Source organism: Camelus bactrianus, chromosome 22, assembly GCF_048773025.1.
Source record: "Camelus bactrianus isolate YW-2024 breed Bactrian camel chromosome 22, ASM4877302v1, whole genome shotgun sequence".
NCBI classification, from domain to species: Eukaryota; Metazoa; Chordata; class Mammalia; order Artiodactyla; family Camelidae; genus Camelus; species Camelus bactrianus.
Window position 1 is genome coordinate 16,348,236 of NC_133560.1, and position 17,338 is coordinate 16,365,573.

Below are 17,338 nucleotides of genomic sequence, written 5' to 3' on the forward strand. Positions count from 1 at the left end.
GCCTGTAGGGTTTTTTCCATTTTTTACTCCATTCACTACTGACTCTGAACACTCACCCATGAGCTAATTACGGTGTTCTCATTGTACTACAAAATTTTCTATCAGCCTCCACCCAGAGCCTCCATCCTCTGCCCATGGAGTTAAATGATTCAATGACTGGCATTCAGAGGAAAACTTACTTCTCAAAATATTATTCAGTATAGAGTTTTCATACCAAGCCAATGCTAATCAAAATCTACTTAAAGTCAAGACTCAAAAAAAAAAAAAAAAAAAAAAGATAAATTATTGAGGTTTTTTTCCCCTCATCTTATGGCCCTCCATAGTTTGAACGTTCATGCTAAATCAGTGAATTTTTAAAATAATTATTATTATTTTATAGTCATTTCTGATTAAAAAAACATGAATTACGGACTGAGATCTTTCAAAAGACATTTGCTTTTGATTACATAAATTATGATTGCTGAAAATGAAAGACAAAACACGTGTGTAAAATATAAAATGTGCTTAAAAGATTTTCAGAGGACACTGTAATGAAAGATTTCTTATAGTTGGTGCCAGGAATAGCACTCCACTCACATTAAAACCAAATCCACAATAGTGGAGTTTCAGAAGTAGTCTGCTAAATGGTAGTGGTATTCATATCAATGAGAGACCTAGTGCCCTGATGAACAGGTTCTGAAAAAGTTCAAATTACACCTTAAATTTCATAATGTTCACTTTCCATCATGCACTGTGTTGGTTCATTTATTTCAATATTCCACAAGGAAGCAGATGTAGGAGAAAGAATATTAGAACACTGACCAAAAGGAACTCTTAGACCTGCCAGGGGATATGCCTTTAAATTATCAGTGGCATTTCCATAAAAATGATGAAATTTGCTCAAATGAGTTCATACAAATGAGTAAAATCAATGATTATTGAGCATTAGGACAAATAGGTAGCATATTGGAGTAATTATTTCATGTCTCAGGTGTGTTGGAAAGCAAGTCCCTGAAGGATAAGATATTTTACTTTTTAAGAACAGGAGTCCTTCAAAAATGCATTGCCTACAGTGACATGTTATTTGAAAATGATTTTTTAAATAAGAAGTCATATTTTCACAGAAAAACGAACTTATGGACACTAAAGAAGTTATCTATAACAATTAGAAATTTCTAACTTTCCTTAAAATTTCAGAGAGATACTTTTAAAGAAAATAGCTGATGTTGAAATTCTCAGAGCTTACTCTGAAACTTTTCATTATCCTACAAGTCTTCAGAAACAACTGAGAGTGATTTCCTTCCTTCCCTTATTCCTTCCTTCTTTCACATTTATTGAGCACTTATTAACGGAAGCATCTAAAAGAGGAGTTTGCCATGGGTTTCTTGTTTGGGTAAAGATGAGAACAGTCATCATCTAGAAGCCCTCAGCCTCAAGATCGAATTATGTGGTTGGCTGTACTTAACCAATAAACTGAAAGATTTTCCTTGGCCTAAAAATAATTAAGTGGGAAATGAGCCCATTTTCCAGTTTCCAAATCAAACACATTTGATGAACTCAGTCTTAAAACCAGACACACAGCACATCTATTGAGTACACATGTGAAATGGTTATTCTGGAAGAAATACATCAGAAATCAGAAATCTAAGTATTTGAGTGAATTAAGAGGCATATCAAGAGACTATATGTTTTCCAGTAATGTCTTTGCTCAAAATATATTTATCACCTTTCTTAGTAGATAGCCAGCACAGAATGTCATTTAAATATTTTAAATTTTTTTCTAAATATTTTTTCCTTGAGTATTTCATTTTATGGAAACAGTCTACAGTTATTCAGAACTAAAAGGCGAGTGATTTAGAAGACATGGAACAGGGCCGAGGTTTAAAAAACATTAGGTTATTTGCAATGAGGTTTTCGTTTAAGCTCATGTTTCTTTAAGCTTATTTAGGTCAATTACACAAGAAGAATTTTATAAACATATGGGATTAGGACAACAAAACTAGAAAACATCTAAGCCTGATTACTTTGTAAATGTATACTCAAATATGAGAATTATTTGATCCCTGATTAATTTAGGGTTACATGGACAAGTGTACATGAAGCCTCCAGGTATTATCGTGGGCGTGATAAAACAGAAACTTTCATTATTTATTCTAAAGTTTTTAAGAGAATTATGACATGCAAGAAGCCGTTTGCTCACAAACCATGCAGACATTTCTGAGGGAATTTAGGATTCTGGTAAAAGTGACCAGGGCAGGACTATTCTATTAACTTGAAATCCTTCATCTATAATTAACAACACATATTAGCTAGAGCTCAGTTAAAAGGATTAGAGACTTTAGGTAGAGATTCAAATGCTAAATATAACTACTGTTTGTGTTAGTGATGCAGAGTTTCTATCTAGCAAGAAAGTCACAGAATTAAAAATCACAATTAAATTGCCTTTTCATTTTACCAGGGAATTTCCAAGAGTATATGAAGGTCCTCCTATCAAACGTTGAGATGTGTTACTAAAGTTATTGTATCCTTTTAAAGAAACTATATTAAGGGAAGTTTTATGTTGAATATTCCTACGTTTTTAAAAATGCAGTGAGAAAAACTGGTTTGAAGGAAACATTATGTCATTTGTATAGCATCCCAGCAAATCATAATAATTCTATTATTTGCAAATACAGTGAGGGTATGGTTAGAAAAAAGTTCAAATTTGTTTCTAAATATGGTGGACGAGTACCGAGTTACAGTAGAAGTTGCAGTATGATAAACTTATCTTATGGATTTATAGAATTTGAATTCACTGCTACTTGACTAAGATTTATGTAGAGATCAATACTCATACATGCAGAATGCGATGGACCAATCGCACATTTCTGAAATAGTAGCCCATTGATATGTTTTAAAGAGAATCGCATTTGATTACATGCAGCTTTAAAATATAGCACATGCAAAATCCATTAAGATCCATGTATCCGAGGGTTACTCAGGAGCAATTATCGTTAAGAGATCTGAGAGAAGAGAAACAACAAGCAAAGGAGATTAAGAAGAGCTTCCAGTGAAAGAGGAGGAAAATCAGGAGAAAATGGTATACTTACTGCAAGTCAAGGACGGAAACATTTCAAAGAGAATGGAAAGATAAAAGGTGTAAAATACTGCTGCTAATAAGTACAATGTGAAATGGGATAACGGAATTAAATATTGTGGAGAGGCTTGGTGATCTTGATAAGATAGTCTGACGGAAAGTTCAGGGAGAAAACCTGGTTGGTGTTGAGTTCAAGGGAGTATGGAAAGCATTAATTCTTTTGATGGGTTTTGCTATAAAATGAAAAGAAATGAAGTAACAGTTAAGAAGGCAAGTGGGGTCAAGAGAAGGTTATTTTAGGGAGAAATAATAGTGTGTTTATCTGATAATGAAGAAGATTTGGTTATGGGTATGAAAATATAAACCTCAAAAAGTTTTAAAATGTTAGTTTTATACAAATATATAGTGATTGTCAGCTCTTTAGTCAACTTAATAATGAGAGAACCAGAAAAATGGTAAAGAAGATTCAGTAAAAAGAGAGGTTGGAAAAAAGAATGTGGGGTTAGACTGCAAAGTTATACACTAAACAGATTGAGAGCTTGCAGTAATTAAACTATAATCTTTGGTGTCATCTTTCTCCTATAGGATAGAAATCATCTTTATCTTTCCAGATGAAAATAATTTGCAATTTAAAAATCTGCAAATTAACATCAAACTTTACAGCTTTGGGGTCATTATCGATAGTAAATAGTATGTCAAACAAAATTATACCACTTTTATAATTTATTTTAAAATGCACTAAAGATCAATAAATGGACTGATAGTGGGGTAAACTGACAAATTGATATGTAGTAAAACAAGTAGAGTAAAATATTAACTGTAGAATTTTGGTTGTAAGTGTGTAGTTGTTCACTATAGAATTCTTTTAATTTACAATATGTTTGATAACTGTTTCAATAAAACTTTTTTTAAGGAAAAATACATTCCCAATGATTAGATGATTCTTAAGCAAGATTATTAGAAAATACTCAAGTATAATGTTCAGAAAACACAAAATAAACTTCTTACCTTATTTCCAAGTTTGCATGATTTTTCTTAAGAGGGAAAGATGATAACGTAGGGCAAAGAGGGAGGAAGTGCTGAAGTAGAGATCAGTACTCACATATGCAAGAGTGGAAGGGATCCTTTGCACAAATAAGGATGCCGGTCTTAGCTGGGATCACCGTTCATTCAGAATAGTATTTGGAGAAGCTCCAGCATGGGTGCTGATGAAGGTGGTTCAGGATACAAGGTGGGAGGAGCTTACAAAATTCTCCTCTAAATCCCTCTATTGGAAGCAAGGATTGAGATCTGAGAAGAAAAAAGATTTAAAATAGTCAGCTGCAAAGGTGGGAGAGCACAAGCCATGTGTGTCTCCACCTGTGTTCACCTGTGCAGGTGCAGGTGTGATACAGGCAGCAGGCGGTATTAACCAGAGTCATGGTTTTGCCACATGAGTATGAATGATAGCGTACAAATGTCTGCGAGGCTAAAGCGAATGGCCTTTGGTCTGTGGTGTTAAAGCTTAGAAAATTATTAATGATAAGAAATAAAATAATTTTTACCTAGCAAGAAGCTAACTCAAGCTAAAATTGAGATGTTTGAGTGGAGTAATTCATCTTTCCATTTCAATTATTCAATCCACGTTTTTGGAGAAGGTTTTCTGCTTTGTAAAATTAAACAGTGGCAATCTTTCTACTTAAGGGCACATGTTTTGGGCTCAGCTCATACATTTCACAACAATACCTCATTTTTATTCTCCATTAATACCAGTGGAAGCACATTAATAAGCTTGGCGTAGCAAACAAAATACAGATAATTATGTACTGGTCTAGAGATACATTTTTAAACACAGGAGCTGAGGTCTTGTAATTAAAGTCATATGTACAACTTTAAAAGTTAGCCCACAAGGAAGACTAGAAAACATCCATCATGGAATATCCAACTGAGTGTTCGGAACATATTTCATGAAACCTTGCATTTTAAGTGACTTTTCTTTTTAAAACTCTGATTAGCTTTTAATTTAAATCTGAGAAATCACCACTTGTACTTTTGCCTTAAAAAAAAATCAGCCTATATTATAAAGTTAATTCACATTCAAACTTTCTGGTTTTAAATACATGCATTTAACTCCTCCTTGTTATATTTTAAAAATCACTTCATGCAAATTTAATGAAAAACTAATTATGGTTTCCCACCAGTGTACTTAGACAAAATAGTAATTGTATTGGCCTGTCTTCTTTTCTGTTTCTGTGAAAAGTTGTGTTCCTCAAATGAATCATTATCTACAGAATAATTAAATGTTGCTGATACGGTCTATTCACCCCCCTTGTACACAAAAACAGTGGAATCTGTCTTCTTAGAAATCTCTCTCTGTCATGTTGGATAAGCTTGCTGTCCATCACACAACTGGCATCAATCCTTACTCAATTACACAAGAATACAGTACTATATTAAAAGATAAATAAGGTTTAATTTTAATTGCCAACAGCCTGTGAGTTCATGTTCCATTATACATTAAGAGGATGAATTATTTTTTTTTAAAGTGCTCTCATGGAAAGTCTTACGAGTACACGGGCAGCATTGCTCTGTCTGCAGTCTAGGCTGTACTATCAGGAGTTTTTAAACCATTTAGGCCATCATGAACACCACCATTGTTTTTCTTGACAGCAAATCTCTGGAAATACCTGAGAATTTATGACAGCATTGCAGTTAAGTACACGACTAACTCTGACACACTCCAGTGTCAACCAGCTGTTAGGACATGAAGTTAACTGGGTGTCAAAATGCCTTGGGCTCTGCTGGGTTTTTTGTCAGAGATGTGATAAAGGGCTTTCTTCCCAGAAGTGCTTGAGAGAGACTGGAGAACACCAGGTCACAGAAATGAGGACAAGAAGGCAGTATATTCAGGTAAGTTTTCAAATTAGAGACTTACGAACCTCTTGCCGAGTGGTCACCATTGAGTATATGTGAGTTTGCTTGAACTCCAAAAAGACTGAGGATCTCCTTGAACCCCCAAAAGCCAAGACTATTGAGTCTTCCTGCCGTTATTTCTTCTTTCCCAATTGAGATGTCTTTTTTTTTTCTTGCCTTATGACACTGGCTAGTGTATCTCTAGTACAATGTGAAAAAAGTAGTGAGAAAGAGTATCTTTGCCTTGTTTATGACCTAGGTGAAAAGCATTCAGCCATTTATTGTTAAATATGATGTCAGCTGTAAATTTTTTATAGATGCCCTTCATCAGCATGAGGAAATTTCCTTATATTCCCAGTTAGCTGAGAGTTTTTATTGAGAATGAATGATGGATTATGTCAAGTGCTTTTTCTGCATCTAATGAAATGACCATCTGGTTTTTCATTTTAAGTCTATTCATATAGTGAATTGAATAGACTTCATTATAGTGAATTGATAGCATTGACTGACTTTATTTCTAGAACAGTTTTAGATTTACAAAAAAACTTCAGAAGATATTAGAGTTTACGTATACTCCATGCCTAGTTTCCACTGTTGTTAATCTTATGTTACTATTGTGTGATTGTTATAATTGATAAACAGCACTGACATATTATTATTAACTAAAATCCATAGTTTATTCAGATTACTTTAGTTTTTACCCTATGTCTTTTTTATTCTCCAAGCTCACATCTAGGACACCACATTATATTTGGTCATTGTCTGTAACATTGGTCTGCTATAATAAAAATTATCAATAAATTGGGTGTCTTACAAACAACAGAAATTTGTTTCTCACAATTCTAGAGGCTAGGAAGTCCAAGAACAAGGCACTGGCAGAATCAGTTTCTGGGGAGAACCTACTTCTTGGTTCACTGATGGCAGTCTTCTTGCTATAACCGCACATGGTAGAAGGGATAAGTGAGCTCTCCACAGTCTTTTTTTATAGGGACACTATTACCATTCATGAGAGCTCTGCCCTCATAACGTAGTCACCTCCTCAAAGCCCCATCTTCAAATACCAACACACTGGAGATTTGGTTTCAACATAGGGATTGTGGGGGGATACAAACATGCAGTCTAGAGCAGTCTTGTCACTTCAGAGTCCTCTTGGCTGTCACAGTTTCTCAAATTTGACATGTTTTTGATATACTTAAAGTTTTGAGGAGTATTGAAGGGAATTTTATATGTATTCCCTATATTGAAATTTGTTTGCATTTTTTTCTCATGATTAGATCGGGATTATGGGTTTTTGGCAGATCAGGAATGTAAAAGGGTCATTTTCATAGAGTCATATCATAACACAAACTATCAATATAATTTATAACTGTTTATGTTTACCTTGATCACCTGGCTGAGGAAGTGTTTGTCAGATTTCTCTACTGTAAAGTTATTCTTTTGTTCCCTGTTTTCACACTGTACTCTTTGCAAGAAAAGTCACTATGCACAGCGCTGTTTAAGGAAAGGGAAATGGATTGACTGATTTTTAAATGTTAAATGACATTTGCATTCCTAGATAAACACCACTTGGTCTTCACGTGTTATCCTTTTCATATAATGTCAGATTAGATTTGTGAAAATTTTAAGAATTTTGCATGTATGTTCATAAGCAAAGTTGTCTGTCATTTTGGATTCTTATAATGTTTTTAAGCTAATTTTGGTATCATGGTAATGCTGGCCGTATTGAATGAATTGGGAAATATTCTCTCCTATTAAATTTTATGGAAAAGTTTACTTAGAAATGTTGCTTCCCCTACCCCTTCCTTAATTGTTTGGAAGAATTGCCCAGAGAAGCCATCTTGACCCTGAATTGTCTTTGTAAAGGGAGTTTCCAGTTATCCATTTCTGTTTGTGTGAGCTTTGTTAATTCGTGTCTCTCAAGAAATGTGTCCATTTCATCTAAGTTGTGAATTTAACATGACATTGTTCATCATATTCCCTTTTTGTCATTTTAATATCTGCACATTTTTAGTGATGTCACTTTTTCATTCTTGACATTGAGAACTCATGCCTTACCTATTTTTTTTCCTGATTAATTTGTCAAATGATCAGTTTGGAAGTTTAGCAATTTTATTGATCCTCTCAGTGACACATCTTTTAGTTTCCCTAATTTCTATTATTTTTTCTGATTTGGGAATTCATTGAACTCCATGCTGGTCTTTATTATATCCTTTCTTTTACTAATTTTGGGTTTCATCTTTTTTTCTAGCTTTTTTGTTTCTAGCTTTTTAAAAGGGGGGATGAGGTCATTGCCTTGAAACTTTTGCTATTTTCTAATATAAGCTGCTGTACATTTCCTTCGAAGTACTGCTCTATCAGCACGCCACAAATTTTGATATGTTTTCATTTTCAGTCAATTCAAAACATTACCTAATTTCACTTTTAATTTCTTTGACTCACGGATTATTTGGAAGTATATTATTTAGTGTCTAAATATTGGGGGGTTTATGGATATCTTTCTGTTGTCACTTTCTAACTTAATTCCGTTTTAACCAGAGGACCTCCATTTTATGTTTGAGTTACTTTAAATTTATTAATACTTATTTTATGGTCCTGAATATGTTTAAGTTGGCAAATGTTTTTAAAGTGTACTTGAAAAGAAGGTATATTATGTAGATGTTGATGGAAGCATTCTATAATTGTCAATTAGTTCAAGTTGGTTAATAGTTTTCAAGTTTTCTATATGCTTACTAATTTTCCATTTACCTATTCTAGATGTCTTAGATATAAAACCACAAGCAAAAGTGATAAAATAAAAATTAAAATAAGGTAGGTTTCATCAAAGATAGTATTTATTTCAAATTTACAATTCAAAAAATACCACTAAGCTGCTAGTGAAAGCACACTGAAAGTTAGTACTTCTTCCATGCCAGGTGTGATGGAAACCCATCTTAACCCTTGAGGGAAGGTTAGAGAACCAAAGATGAAGATATGAAGTAATGGTGGCCATTTGATTTTCTCTGTAACAAAAAGCCATTTGTGGAGATGGGAGTACAGATAGCGATAAGCCAGTTTGGAGTGCTATAAATTTGGTCTAGGGCAGTCATGAACAAGAATGTGTGAGATACCATTATTCATAATGGAAACACACACACACACACACACACACACAACCTGGAAACAAAGCCAATGCTCAGAAAGAAGGATGGATGAATAAATTTTAGAATGTCCATTATGTGAAAATTTGTACAGTCTAAGAAAAGAATTAGAAATATTCTAGGTGACTCAAATGGTTTGCATAGGGTGCTACCAAAAAAAAAATGTTTATGTATAATTTGATCTTCTTTTGAAAAACAATTTAAAAAACACTTTGATGTGTATTGTATGTGTACACTGTATAGACATGTGTACCTGAGTATACATACATGGCTATGTGTACACATAGCAGTAGATAAGATTCTTTATATAGAAAGAAAAAACTATATTCCCATAGGAATTATGGAGGAGGAGTCAAAGAAAATACTATTCTAAACAGATAAATATATAATTACTTTTTACATTCATATACATGTTGTTTTGTACATGTCTTCCTGACTTAAAGCAAAAGGTTAAGAATTTAAAAGGAAAACACACACGATATTAATTTGCAATTTAATACAAAGCCCACTGATGAGCACATCATATCCCTATTATTCCACTTGCCATCTCATACAACTTCATTTCACTCCATGCACTGTGGTCAGGTTAAGCTTCCTACAAACCTGGCTTTGCATTATCCTCGCCCTCTTAGGCAAAATGGCACCATAGGTGTCATACTACCTGCAAACCCCATCAAATTCATTCACACTGTTTTATTCATCATCCCTGTCAGGGCAACCTCCTTACTTGTCAGTATATTTTTTGAATGCATTTCCATCCTCAACTCTCCAACATTATCATCACTCCTACCAAATCAATATGTTTGCTGTGCCAAATCATATATTAGGCTTACTGCTGTTTCTTTGATCACTGAAGTTCTTTCAAATAAAATATTCCCCAGCCTCCTCTTTACCAGTTCATGTCACTCACTTCCCTTAAAATACCACTTCATTGCAAATTAAAAGACTTAAACCGACCCTTACCCATTGATCCATTTCTGGGATAGTCAATGAGGGTCAAAAAGATTTAGTGACAAGGATGTTCATTGAAACTTTCTAATAGCAGCACTACCGGAAACTGCTGTATGCTTAGTTAGCAGCAGAGAATTAGTTAAATGAATTACAGCACATCAATTCAATGAACAAAAAGCAAACGTTAAAAATCGTATTATTGAAAACTGTACACTCTCACAGAAAAAAGAATATATTTAGTGTTGATCCTTAAATTTAAAAGAAAAAGGTTTCAAAACATAGAAATTGTTTAACTGACGGAGTTTTATATTCTGCAACACTGCATACAGATATATAATTTGTAAGAAAACACAGTAATTAGTTGCACAGGGTGGTTTCTTACAATATTCTTCGTGACTGGATGATGGTATCACTGCCAAGACCAATTTGAGAAAAGTAATTCAAAGACAATTTAAAGCAAAAGAAGCGAGGTGGGAGAGTGCATGATGTTGAGCTGGCTGATTACTTACAGAACAGAATTTAAAGTGTTTGGAATGGACAGGCTATAGCCTCCAGGAAAGTCTTCCTAAATATTGGTTCTCTTGGCGACAGTTTTGTATAATTATACATACTTATCTAGAAGCAGTGAGTTAGAAATTATATTCTCTGGCAGATATCTACAGTGTAGATTTTTTTTTTTTTTGCTGCCAGTTAAATGCAATCAGCAGAATTTATATAAAATTTAAATTATCAGGTTAAAAAATGTAAAACCTGATAAGGCAGATGATGACCTCACAGCCCTTTCCAAATATTTTCCTGTTCCATGTAAGTTTAAAGTTTGGAAAATCAAATATTAATTTTCATAATTTCTTTTACCAAGGCAACATAGTTACATAGAGTGAGATGTAAGCAGAAGTTGCTTGGTGGGTTTCTGAGAACTTCTGCTTCTGTAATAAAAGGGACAGATACAGCCTGCACCATTCCTTCCTACTTTGTTCTTGCCTTGAATGCAACTATGATGCCTGGAGTTTTTCAAGCCACCAAGAGGGAAGGACCAAATGGATTGTAGATATTAAATAGAGATTTTCTGAAGTAATTTAACGTATTACAGTTAGATAAGTGCCTCAAAGAAAAAGTAGAAGGTGTCCACCGGATACTGAAATATTTGATCTAATAAATACTAATGCATTTAATTAAACAAAATATATTAATATATTTTCATGGTAAATATTCAAACGATCAAAAAGTGTATTAAGTAAAAAAAATTCACAGTGTCCACCTTTCCTCAACCCAAGCTGCAATTCTCTTTTTTTAAGATTATTTTTTCAGAGCAGTTTTAGATTAATAAAATTGAGCAGATTCAGAGGTGTACTTCCCTTTTCAAAGGGAATCACTGTGAATAGTTTGCTCGTTCTTCAAGACCTTCGTTTAAGTATTTACTTAGATATATATGGTACATAAAAGTATACTATTTTATTTTATATGATTTAGCCAAAAATGGTACTGTTGTGCCTTGTTCTGAAATATTCTTTCCTCATTTACTAATGTGATGTGGAAATCTTGTCAAATACATCCATATAGATTTCACCTCATTCTTTTTATCTACTGTATTGTAAGCCATATTATGAAGGCAAGACTTATTGAATATAATTTAGGTTATGTTCAATTAATTTTTTGCTATTATAAGTGCTATTCATATATGTATGTATACATTCAAATATGTGAATTTTTGTGCACATCTGTGAGTAATTCTTTGGGCTAAACACCTAGTTCTATAATAGTAACTGTAAGACTAGGTAAGCAAATTGCAAATTTTGATAGTTACTGTCAAATTATCCTCGTAAGAATGTTTTATAAATTTATCTTATCATTGGCAAATGGGATATTGTGTTTCTCCAAAACCTTACCCCTAATTGATATCATTAATCACTTTTAGTTATTCTTGCAAATGTAATGGGCAAAGTAAACCTATTTTAATTTGCATTCTCAAATTATTCAGTTATCTTGTTATACATTTACTGAAATACATATTACATTATTCTTTTGTGCAAAGCCTTTTCCTTTATTTTGTCTTTTTTCTATAAACTATCTTTTTGTTACTGATTTTAGTATTTCTTTTAATAGTCCTGATACTAATTTTTAGCCATATTATACAAAGAAAACACATATTTTATCCAAATATGCCAATTTAATATTTGTATTTTCTAAGTATTTCACCTCTACAGAGCATTTAACTTTTATATAGTTAAAACTATCAGTTTTTGCTTTAAAATTCACATGCATTGGCAGGCTGGCTACTACTAGAAAAATTGTAATAATTATTCACAACTTCTTTCAAATGCTTTTATATTTGGCCCTAAATTTAACTATTTAGCCCATCAGGGAAGTATTTTTTGTGTATATCGTGATTTATGGTTCTCACTTTGCTTGTTTTTTAAAGAGAAGGTCAGAACATTATTAATTAGTTTGTTATAGGAAATACCACCATTTTTTCCCTTATTCACTTGTTTAGACTTTCATGATATTTTATGTTATGTTTTGAAATATTTCAGACATTTAGAAAATCACAGTGAATGATACAGCAACCCCCATTACCCAGCTATATCCAAAATTATCTTTTTTTTTTCGCTTGAGATTAAAGGAGAAAAAGAATCAGTACAGAGAATATTCCTCTCCATTTCTAACGTTATTCCTCTCTCTGAGAGCATTAACTTCCTGAAGTTTTTGTGCACCATTCCTGTTCGTGTGATTACAATTTTTTTACCCTTAAATGTAGCCATTAAAAATAGACAGTACAATTTCCATGCTTTATGCTTTATATTCTGATATCGCATTCTAGCATGACTCCACAATTTCCCTTCCCACCATTTTACTTCTTTGAGATTTTTTTTCAGATGATTATTTTACAATCAAAAGGTTTTTTTTTTAAATTTATTTAATCATATCACTTCCTGGTTTCTCTGCTGTTATTTCTCTTATTCTGTATCTGCTTTTTGAATTTTTAAGTCTACTTTGCTAACCTATTTTCTCTTGAAGTGTTCTACAATACGTCTGTGGGTGGTTAGAATTCTCAGTTCTTTTATTAGTGAAACGGTTCCTTCTGTCTGGAATGCTGCTACAGCAGAGTATAGAATTTTGTATTATCGTTTTATCGTCATCTAGTATTCAGTGGTCTTCTTGATTGTCTTGGGATACTGACTCTTTATTTTGTAGTTAATTATTTTAAATTCCCTTTAAAAATCCTAAGATTTTCTCATCAGCCTTGGTGTAATACCTTTTGTGCACAACATGTAGATGTACTTCCTTTTTCATGTGTCCCACTTGAGAGTTGGTGGTTACTTCCTCTGCGAATAATTATAACTTCATGAGCTCTTGATATTTTCTTCTACTGCCTCTGATTATTTCCTTTCCTTTTTCACAGATTTATCTCTTTAGAAGTCTTAATTGATGAATATGTTTTTTATGTTTCTTTTTCATCCAAGAATTTTAAATTCTCTTTCATAATTTTAACCTTCAGCTTTACTGTATTTTCAGTAATTTTCTTCCAGTTTTCGACTTAAAAAATCTGCCTATTCTATCTGAGCCTGTCTAAATAATATTTTCTCCTTGGTACTATTTTTCTATTTCCAAGGTATTTATTTGCTTTCTTTTAAAACAGACACTCCCCCAGACACCCAAAGATGTAATGGCCAATTTCACTCTCTGAAAATATAAAATATATTTTAAAAAATTCTTGCATCTGCTCTATTAACATTATGGCTTTCTATGTTATTTTTTCCATTTATCAGTTTTGTTTCTTGTCTTTCATGCCATTGATTTTCCTCAAATGCTTGTTGATTTTTAGTTATTCGCGTCTGGCATTCCATATCCACCTATTCTAAGGTGCTATTTCTATTTACCATTAATTGCCTTCAATGACTATGAATGAGTCACAGGATCGCTGTCGAATACAACATGCTAGCAGCTTGACTTCTGGCCATGAAGGCCTTCGAGTCCCTAACCACTAATAATACCAGTCGGTCTTCTGGAGGGAGGAAATGTTTCCTAATTCTTACAATCCACAGCAAGTATCTCAGCTGTTCACTGCTTGACATAAAGAGGGAACAAAGTTTCAAACCAGTCAGCTAGCTTGAACGGGCTATTTTCTCAAATACATTGACAGTTGCCCTGGGACTTCTAATCTGCTTCTTATACCCACTTCCTCTGGGTGACTAAATGACTGACATTATTTTTTCCAGTTCCAGGGACTGTGATTCATAGAAAGAGCATCTACTTTAAAAATAAAACACTGATGTAAATCCCCTACATATGACTTGGGACTTGGGGAGCCATGTGGCCATTGGCAAGTGAATTAACCCTTCTGTGGGCAAATTTCCTTGTTTGTAATAAGAATGATAATAATAGCTTTATCACAAGCAAGCATTAGCCATACTATATTTTAAAATACTTATAAGAATATTTGGCACATAGTGTCTGCTTTAGAGGTGATAGTTTACTCCATCATATTTAAATGCATTAACTATGGTAATTGGTGAATGTTTATCTCATTAACAATTCAGAATACCTATTTAGCTGTTATTTAGGAAAGAGAAAATATTTGAAAAAATGTGGGCACCAGATAGCTAGATTTTAATGGATTAAAAGACTAGAAAATATTCATTGGATGAGGTGTTACAGTGGTAGTTCCAAAGAATAAAAGCTTAATAATTTGGAGGAGGCAATCAAAAAAATAATTCCTACTTCTCAGAATTGGCCTTATATACTGTCTCACCTAGATGCAAATACAGATGATTAACATTATTGCTGCTTCAACCTCAGATTTTATGAAGATAAGCAAGTACTTGTGATCAAGCATTCTTACTGTAATCTACAGGAAATCAACAGTTCACGCAACAACTTTGGATACGAAGTTTAAAGAGAAGAGGGAGAAAAATTCTTGTAGAAGCAGTTATATTTACACATACCTACAAAGAGATAGTTTATTTAGAATCCAAATATATTTTCCTTACTATCACTCGGAGCCTTCTTTATGTTACAGGTGAGTGGGGAGCAGAATATGTGACCCCAAAATATGTCACTTTGGCATGTGGATTATTTTAGCTGAAGGCAATCAGGAACTAACAGACTCAGGAAGAATTTGGTTTCTGTATTTGTTTTTTTCCTCATCTCTCCCTTAACTGCCTAAAAGAATTAAGATAGAGGGTCTGTATCAGGTAGACAGCTAATAATACCGGACACAACATTTTACATCAGAAGCTTATAGCATGGCATAGCAAACATTTATTTACCAAATATTTGCTCTTCCCATCTGCCTATGACTTGTTCTCCTCTTTGAAGTCCCAGATCCTTGTCTCCTTTCCCTTAGCTTAGGATGGCATATAAGCCTCAACTGCCTGATTGAGAGCCTTATACCTTTGAGTACCTGTATGTACAAAATTAATTTTTTTTTCTCCTGTTAATCTGTTCTATGTCTACTTAATCACTAGACCAGCTAAAACACCTATACGGGAATAAGGCAAAACTTTTTCTCCTCTACACAGGCAAGAGTCAGCTGCTGAGGCTGTAAATTAGATACTATGGTAGAGCTGATTCACCTCTTGCATGGTCAATTTGATTCATTTTTCTACAGAAAACAAAATAAACAGACCAATTGACACAAAGGTTGTTATCTTAATCATCTTACTGTCTCAACTAATACTGTAGTTTCTAATCCACTGTATGTAATAATTTGAAAACAATCAATGAGATTTATAATTTAGCAAGTTGTTTTATATGGGTTTAATTACGATTTCTTATTATATTAAGCACTTCATAGGTGAATAGGAGAAACTGAAAATTTTGTTTAAAACTGATAATATGTATAAATCACGTATTTTAGGGGGCACATGTATTTCATTACTCCTTCAATAATGAGTTTGAAAAAAATAATTTAAGTGTTAAAGAAAGAATGGAAGTAGAATTATGGGCTGCTTATACACACTAGCTCTGAAGTCAAATTATGTGAAGATGAACTCTGATCTACCCATTTAAAAGCTGCATGACTTTAGGCAACTTCTCTAAGCTCTCTAGGCCAGTTTTTCACCCGGTCTGTGAAACAGAGATAACAACATTTACTTCATAGTGTTGGTGTGAGGGTTAATGGAGGTAAGGTACACAGAACACACCAGAGAGAATAATAAGCACTGAGTAAAGATTAACTATGATGATTTTACTTGCACCTATTAAGCCCTTTTCATTCCACATTTTACAGTCAGAACAATGGACAAGTGTGATACATTTTAAGCAGATTTTGTTTTACATAAATACTTAAACTTGGCAAGGGAATTTCACCCAAAGGCATCCTGGTTTTCCTTGTATTTTTTTCACCTCTGAACCAATGTAATGTAAGTACTGAAGAAGAAAACAAATCCTCTAATTTGATTCTCAGTTTAATCAGGGCTGTGAAAATTAGGTCAGTTTTGGGCAAAAAATGGATTTGTAAAACAAATAAACAATTAATTAGCAAGTCAACAGAGACACAACTCCTTTAAATGTGTGATCTTTTTAATTGCAAGTTAAGTTAGAGATGATCAGAGAAAAGTAGAATTTAGGATCAGGAAATCTTTATTATTCTTAATTATAATGTGGAAACTTACAAGCTGGCTGACCGCATGTTATAAAAAGGCAAATTTAAGTTAAATTTATGTTGATTGGGTCCTGTGATTGTGATTGTGGTCTCTCTGTTGTTTCCTTCCTTAAATCGTATTCAACACTCAACCCTTAATAATGATGGCTAAAGGCTCTGAATATATTCAATGACTGCATAAAAAGCCAGGAATATAAGTAATCTCTTTTACACATCTTTATTTAAGTTTTGAAGCAATTGCTGGATGTGAGTGGCTGAAATTTAAGAGCAGAACATTTTGATGGACTAATTTTTACAGTATCTTAAAATCTTAAGCTCTTATTCAGTCCCCATATTTTTTCTTTGTCAGGAAGATTTGTTATTTACATATGATAATGAACTTCGCCTTTATTTTAACACTTGAGCTTAAAGATAAGAGGACCTGAAGTCTGTCAGGATGATTTAGACAAGTATTTATCCCAAATCAGTAGGCAGAGCCATTTCCTTCCTCATTCATTCAAGTGTTCACCCCACCAACTGTTTGAGCCATGGAGACCATAAGAATGATTGCGTTGGGGACTGTGGGGAGTGGGAGCAGACAAGAGTTATTTGTAAAACAAAAATTACAATTCTCAATTCCCTTGAGCTTTACTAACTGTTTAGCAAAACTGTATCAGCCATTATTGATTCATTTAAAAGATACCTTTGGCTTACTGTTGT

At 33.3% G+C, this 17,338-nt stretch overlaps 1 long non-coding RNA gene across 1 annotated transcript in view; it reads right to left on the reverse strand.

Moving 5' to 3' along the window:
- LOC141574612 (uncharacterized) overlaps positions 1-17,338 on the reverse strand; it is a 1,056,998-nt gene that overhangs the window by 918,215 nt on the left and 121,445 nt on the right. The window contains exon 3 of the long non-coding RNA XR_012501497.1: positions 4,158-4,345. This is a non-coding gene — a long non-coding RNA (uncharacterized LOC141574612). The remainder of the gene's footprint in view (positions 1-4,157; positions 4,346-17,338) is intronic.